We start from the raw sequence: 7,272 nt of genomic DNA on the forward strand, positions 1-7,272 counted from the left end.
CTAATCACTTGCTTGGGTCACGTAATCCCGTAGCTCATCATCAATTCATTTTGCCTTAATATCATCTCCATTCCACCAATTCAGTCGACACTAAGTGATCTCGTTAAATAACAGACTTACAAGCTGCCAGAAAGGAAAAGGAAAGTGTATACATTTTATCTTTCCACGTTTGTATGTGAAAAGTTGCACTGTGTGTACTGCATTTTCGGCATTGCCTCCAATAGCGTGAAAAGAAAAAAAAAATATGTGCACATAATTATAATCAATCAGCCGGAGTGTAATCAAACTCACATCCCAGCACACGAGTCCTTTTTCCTACTCCATTTACGCCGGTTATCACCAGCTGTGTTAAATTGCATTCCAAATTTTAGGCGGCGTTTACAAGTCTTTCAGAACTTTCGAAAGAATTCCAGGAATCTTCAAGTAATTCACTGATTCGATTATCGAAGTTTCTTGCAGTATTGTAGGTTTACAGACACATCTTTTTTGAAAGAGAACATTTTCAGAGAAAATGAACTCTCAATCTTTCATAGAATCCACTCATTCAGGAATAAGACTAATTTAATTGCGTCAATCTGTATCATGGGATATCTCACTTTATTTTTGTTCTAAAGTGAGACAAAGAGCCCTTAAAACTTCACCATCGTCGATTAAAGTTTTACCATTTATTGTTCCACATTTCTGAAATTTTCTAGGAACAAGAGGAGCCCATGTGGTGGGAAGGCATCGATGCCGACAACGACCTGCAGCCCATGGGTGAGACCCTTTAACTAACCCAGTCGAACATCAGGATTCCAGACAATGGAATTAATGATGGTGGACTGAACGTTTCGCCAACAAGGTAAAACCTTGCGGCTTTCATCTTCTTTATTAGGTCTAATAATTGAATTAGCATGAACTATTACTCCAGAAATATTCCGCATTGCAGTAGCAGGAAACTAAGGGTTTAAGATTATTTACCTCTAGAAATATAAGACTTTGGCTTTGAGAAATATTAATGTTAAATTATTGCATGTTCATACCATCTTGAACGGGCAATTCTTCTTAATTCTTGAAATTAGTTAGTAGAGATTTCTTGATAGTTTCTGCATTCAAATTGTGTGAAAATATGTTGATTTTAACGACGATAAAACAGTATGTTCTTCCTTATAGGGGTTTGTGTCTTTCGGGGTTTAGCAGCACAATCAAAGTTATCCCATGCATACCAGTGTGCCTTCCACTCCATATGAATATAAAACTTGAAGTTAAAACTTTTTTTTTTTTCAGAATTCTATCAATCCTATAGTTATTACTCTAATAAATTATATTCAGTTCACGAGTTTTCTTTGTATTTGTTTCACAACTTCTCTTATCACTGCATAAATAAATAACATTGAAGTGTTAGCTTGCTTAACCCCTTCAGGCCTGATGTTCCTACATTATACTGTACATTGTTTCTTTTTTTCTTTTTGGAATGTTTTCGATACTTTTAAATATCCCCTGAAGGGATTAATCTTGATAGAAGTTTAACTTTATCTTGTTCCTGTCTCGCATCTAGTTATTGTACAAACTAAAAATTAATTAATAGTATTTGTGAACTTAAAAATTATGTCGTTCTAATAATCTTATTATTAATGTAGACAGAACTTCACGTTTATTTCTTAGCATGTAGCCTATATATCTAATGTCTACTCGCTTCACTTTAAGTGATTCGGATTCCGCATATTGTGGATAGATGGCAGGACTGTGATCCATTTTCTAGACTTGTGTCTTGCGCCTAACCCATCAAAAGCTTCCACTTGAGTAAGTAGTTATAATTTCACTCACCAGGTGGCAATGGTGTTAATACAAAAAATCAAGGTCGGTAAACTGTCGGTTGCTATCACTCTCACAGGTCCCTTCGTAACAGCATTTAAAGAGGGTTGTAAATCTGTGACGTCACCATGGCAACATTGTCAACCCTCAGCTTGCACTTTCTAACGATAACCAAGTGTTTTAAAGACCTATATTTATATATTTGTTTGGGTTACATACACACTGGAGGAGTAAAGGCTTAGAGGTAGAACTCTCACTTCAATATCGCATCCTTTTTTTTTTTTTTAATTCAGTGATCGTTTACTTTCCAAATTCTCATAGCAATATAAAAACTACTGTGAATGCTTCATTGTACCTACTTGCTTTTGTATCTCTAATCTTTGTAGAATATTTCAGTCCAATTTTAAAGAACATTATTAACGAATACACATTGCACAATAGGTAGCCTATATTGAATTTATTTTACATGGCAATTTCTGTTTCCGAGCCTCAAAATATTAATTATATTACTGGTGAAGGACAGAATTTAAATTACGCATGCAAAATGTATTAAATTTCTCTTAATAACAGTGGAGTAGAGTGTGTACTAAAACTAATTGATAATTAATTTTATACAGGATTGTCAAATGAAATTTTGTAAATTAACCTATTTTAGTGAAATGGTTGAGGATGAATTGCAATAGCAGCGGAGAGTAAAAGTATCCCAATTGTAACACTGATTGTACAAATACAACAATTTATTTTAAGAATGTTTCACAAAATTTGAACTGACTCAAATAGTCTTGTGAAGGATGCGACGGCCATTGCTTCTGCTTCATACGGTTTCTTCCTGTTTTCTTCTATTTAGGTAACGAATTCTAAAAAATGTTCGTGCTCTACTAAATAACTTCAGTAATTCCGGATCTTCATTTGGAAACTTTGCCCTCAAAATCTAAATAAGCAGCCTATTACATTCTTTTTTCTCTTGACTGATTTTTTATGAAATTTTCTAAATATAACTTCACACTCTTCAATTGTTGCCATCCACTGAGGAGAGGGATGAACCAGTCCAACACGTGTAACGACCTCTATCCATCCTGGAGATTGTTGACTGGAATTAGCATTCGAAACAGCATTTCTGTTGTTACATTTTCTAGCAATATAACCAGCAACATATCTGAGCAATTCTACTTCTTCCCTTTTCATTAGCTCTGTTGTGTCAATTCTATCATCAGTATCCACTTCTAATGAGTTTATTTCCTCAAGGATTTCGTTCACGCTTTCATGAGAAATGTCCACGAGATCCTGAAAAACTTGCTTTGTTATTATTACTCCACCTGAATCTTCTACTGGGGCACTTGTAGGGTGGGGCAGGCGACATCCTAATATTAATAGGCGCAAGAGATTTTTCACTTCCACAGTCGGATGATTATTATAAAAATGTCCCATCCCACGAATTTGGGAAAATAGGTTCTCCAGAGTGTCCTGATTGAGTTTCCTGGTCATTATAGAATCAATTCCTTTTCTTTTAAATCGCTATACAACCGTTTCAAGCTCTTAATAGAGGTAAGGAAGCCATTCTGAAAAGGTAGACTGTTTCCTACATTCCTTCTCTACTTGGATCTTTCGGAATTCATTACATCTGTGAAGTCATTTGTGAATTAAAAAATTCATGAACTTACTCACTTTCGGTTACCAAATATTTAATCAGCGCAGCAGTGTGATGCGAAAAAAGTTCCATGGCTGGTGCAACTCTTTGCCCATCATTCTCTTGCACAGTAAAGTGACCCCAATGTCATTTCGGGAATAGTTCAACTCCTAAGAATCGGATTTAATAATCTGTTCAATTACATTTTTTTCTATAATTGTGTCTTTCAATTGAAACCCACTATCAATAAAATGGTTCCTTAATAACTTAATCAGATGGGGCAAATATTTTCTTCCAAAGCAGGATTTGAAAAGCAGGTCTGATTTACATTTATTTGTAACTCATTCCACAGTCTTCTGTTGTCGCCACCCAGATCAGAAACTATTGCAACTACTCTGAAACCTGCCACTTCAATTTCTGTTATAATTTCAAACAGTAGCTCTCTGTCCATTGTTTTATCGAAATCATAATAGATGGGCTGCTTCCACCCACCTGTCAATCCTCGGATCATTACGATTTGAGCACTTCTGTGAGGGCCCAATATCGAATCATCCTCGTGGTCGTAACAAATGACACCATTGACACTCTACTCATCAAATAGTAACACTGATAACTTATCCATTTCGCTCAAAGACAGTCCCTGCACTTTTAAAATTTTCAGTACCGGTGTAAGAATACCAGGAGAAAAGGGAAATTTTTTTGTCCAACGCTGCAGGGTAGCAACGCTTGGTAGAGGAATTCCCACCTGTGATCTCAAATGATTGTACAGTTTATCACTGATTGCTCGCTGAGCTAATGCAGGGATTATGTCTTGTTCTTCCCTTCTTTGCTTCCTTTCCCCGCTATAAGCATTTTTATTTGCCCTGGAGTGAATACTTTAGCTAATCTAAAAAAAAAAAAAACAGTCGAAAACAATCTGAAAGAAGAAAAAATAAATTTGACTTTGAACTAGCTCAATTTTATTACTATTATCAAAGGAGGAAAATTGTTCGTCATGTAATATCTTCTTCTAATTCAGTTGAATGTAAACTCAATACCTCAACTGTTTCCGATTATTTTAATAACCAGTTTGGATCTACAAATGATATTCTAATGGAAAGATATAACCTATATGTTGATCTTGATAACTTAGACCAAGAAAGTATACTAATAACAGATACTGACGTCATCAAAGCTTGTAGGAGTATACGCATTGATACTGCCCGGGAGAGGATGGAGTAAGGATGAAAGTTATAAGAGAACTTAAAATATATAAAGCAATTTCTTACCTCACTACATACATGCTTCGTTGGGGTTATGTCCCACTCCCTCTCAAGCATGGTCGAACAATTTTAATTTTTAAGAATGATGACCCAGCCGAAGTTAAAAACTGGCGCCCAATCACAATTTTCTCCTTAATCTGCCGAATTGTTGAAAGAATAAATGACACCAAATTTAGAATGTTTCTCTGCCTTAATGCCAACTGACGACGATGTATGGCCACTCCAGGAGCTTACATTAATTCATCGATTTTGAATGGTTGTTTAACTGATTCCAAATTGAAACATAAAGATTGTACAGTAGTATTCTTGATATAACACGAGCTTTTGATAATATTTCTCATGCTCACATAGAACATACTCTTCATACTTTCCCTATTCCTTCTAAATTGAAAAATCTCATCATTGCTTTGCTTAAGGGCAATACAACTAGTGTTTCCATAAAAAGAACATCTAAAACAGGACAAATGTCAATGCAAAAATTAGTTGCACAAGGTGCTTCTCTTTCTCCTATTCTCTTCAATATGGCACTAGATTTTCTTTTAAAAGAATTGAGTGAAAAGCAAGTTGTAGAAGAATATCGTTAAAATATCATTCCTAACTTTGAAAACATATCAGTGCTAGCTTTTGCTGATGATTTAGTTCTTATAAGTCAAAATGATAGTGCTGCAAAACATCTGACAATGTTACTATACTCCAGCAGGCCGTGATATACGTCTCTCTTTTTTTTCCCCCCAGTCTATAAATGCGAATTTAAAACAAACGGTAAGGTTATGTAATGATTTATTTTTCATTTTAATATTTTAACAATATTATTTATATAACATATTGCAGTAATAACATCGGCAAGTTTGTTGATTTTTTTCACGGCTTTCTTAATGTTACTTGCATCACGAATGCAGTAACTTTAATGGAGTTGTAGAGTTTACTTAATTTTTGCAAATATTTAAAAACAATAATTAACAGTGCAATTTAGGTGAAATTGCAGTGGTAAGTTTCCAATTTATAATTAGGCTATTACTATATTGAACGCCTCTAAAAATAATATGTTAAAAGCCTAAAGCAGTAAAATCAATATGTCACTTAAGCGGTAAGAAGAGGAAAATTGTTGTGTGTGTTAGGTTGGGAATACTGAATGTGGAATTTTTGACTTTCTGCGGATTGGTTTTGTGCGGAAACCAAGCAAATACGCACGATCTCGCACAAAATAAACTGCAAACAAAAAGCATTTTGATGACGGGATGAAGTGCACAGGTTACATGTTTTATTTTTCATTTTATGTATGCCTTAGTCAGAATGTAGAAAAAATAACCTAAAGCATAAGCTATAAAATGATTATAGTTCTTTAAAATCTTAGGTGATCCACTTTTTTGCTGGTCAGTGTAACAAAAAATTGGAAAGAACTGATCAGTGTAGGTAACTTAAAAGTGACTGTTTAACATGTAAAATAAAGAGGTAGAACACTTAAAAATGAATGCAAAACGTACATTTCACTTCACTTAGTATATGCAAGGCATACCAAAAGCCTGAACTAACCTGTCACAGATTTCCACACTACAGAACTTAGAAAAATGCAAGTTGGAAATTTCAGTGTCACGTGCTATAGAAAAGCCCTCGTGTCTATGCAGACTAATCTAATCTAATGCTTTTTTTTTTTTTTTCAGGGACAGATTGTGCTTGATAAACCTTGGAAGGAAAGATTTAATGGATAAGAGTGTTGACTATTTATATAATAACATAAAACTGTGCTCTAATCATTTCGAAGATGGGCAGTTAGGAACACTAATAGGAACAAGTTAGTGTGGAATGCTGTTCACACTATTCGATATTCCTAATCCGCCTCCTCCAGTAAAAAGAAAATTGAGCACCAGAAAGTATGAAGTATTGCGGAAAAAGTTACGTCAATCCTTTAATGGTGACTCTTTACTGCAAGATTGTGCGTCAGCTGAACTTGATGACTTTACCAGTGATCTCCCAAATAAAATGTGTGATGCTTCCACACAAACAGAGCTTTCTTTGAATGAAAATGACATTATGCTAGGTATGTTACGAGAAAAGTATGAATATAAATCATTAGAAGTTGTTTGGTTCCAGAAAAAATACAAGGACGTCAAAAGAAATCGGTGTGTGCGTGCAGTTTCAAGAAAAGGTACAGAAAAATAGACAAAAATGCAGTGCTAGTGGATAGTTAATATTAGATGTAAATGTATTACATTTCATTTATTGATCAGCATTATAGCTTTGTGATACAGAATAAGTCAAAAGATATACAAAATTATATGTAGGCCTACATAGCAGCCTGTGTAGGTTAATACAGTTTATAAGAATAAACAAGTCATGAGCTGGAGGGGTGCACAATAATCTATTCTGCGCTTCTAGGGTTGGATTAAATAGATATTTGGACATTATAAACATAGTTAGAAGAACGAAAAAAACAGTTATTATCAGTGTCTACATTTGACAATTGTAATACAAGAAACTTTAGGCTTACTCAGTTATACTTCACAAAGTAGTGGTTTGTAAAGCATAATTTATTAATATAATTTTTATACAGTATTTGAAGAAAAAAAATTGCAGTAATTTCGAAACAAC

The 7,272-nt window shown here is 34.4% G+C and overlaps 1 protein-coding gene across 1 annotated transcript in view; it reads left to right on the forward strand.

Annotated features, from left to right (window-relative positions):
- LOC138715529 (putative polypeptide N-acetylgalactosaminyltransferase 10) overlaps nucleotides 1–7,027 on the forward strand; it is a 97,270-nt gene extending 90,243 nt beyond the window's left edge. The window contains exons 3-4 of the transcript XR_011336378.1: nucleotides 696–841; nucleotides 6,345–7,027. The gene's annotated coding sequence lies outside the window, so the exon portion shown is untranslated. The remainder of the gene's footprint in view (nucleotides 1–695; nucleotides 842–6,344) is intronic.
- Nucleotides 7,028–7,272: the final 245 nt, after the last annotated feature.

This window comes from Periplaneta americana, chromosome 15 (genome assembly GCF_040183065.1).
Source record: "Periplaneta americana isolate PAMFEO1 chromosome 15, P.americana_PAMFEO1_priV1, whole genome shotgun sequence".
Taxonomy (NCBI): Eukaryota; Metazoa; Arthropoda; class Insecta; order Blattodea; family Blattidae; genus Periplaneta; species Periplaneta americana.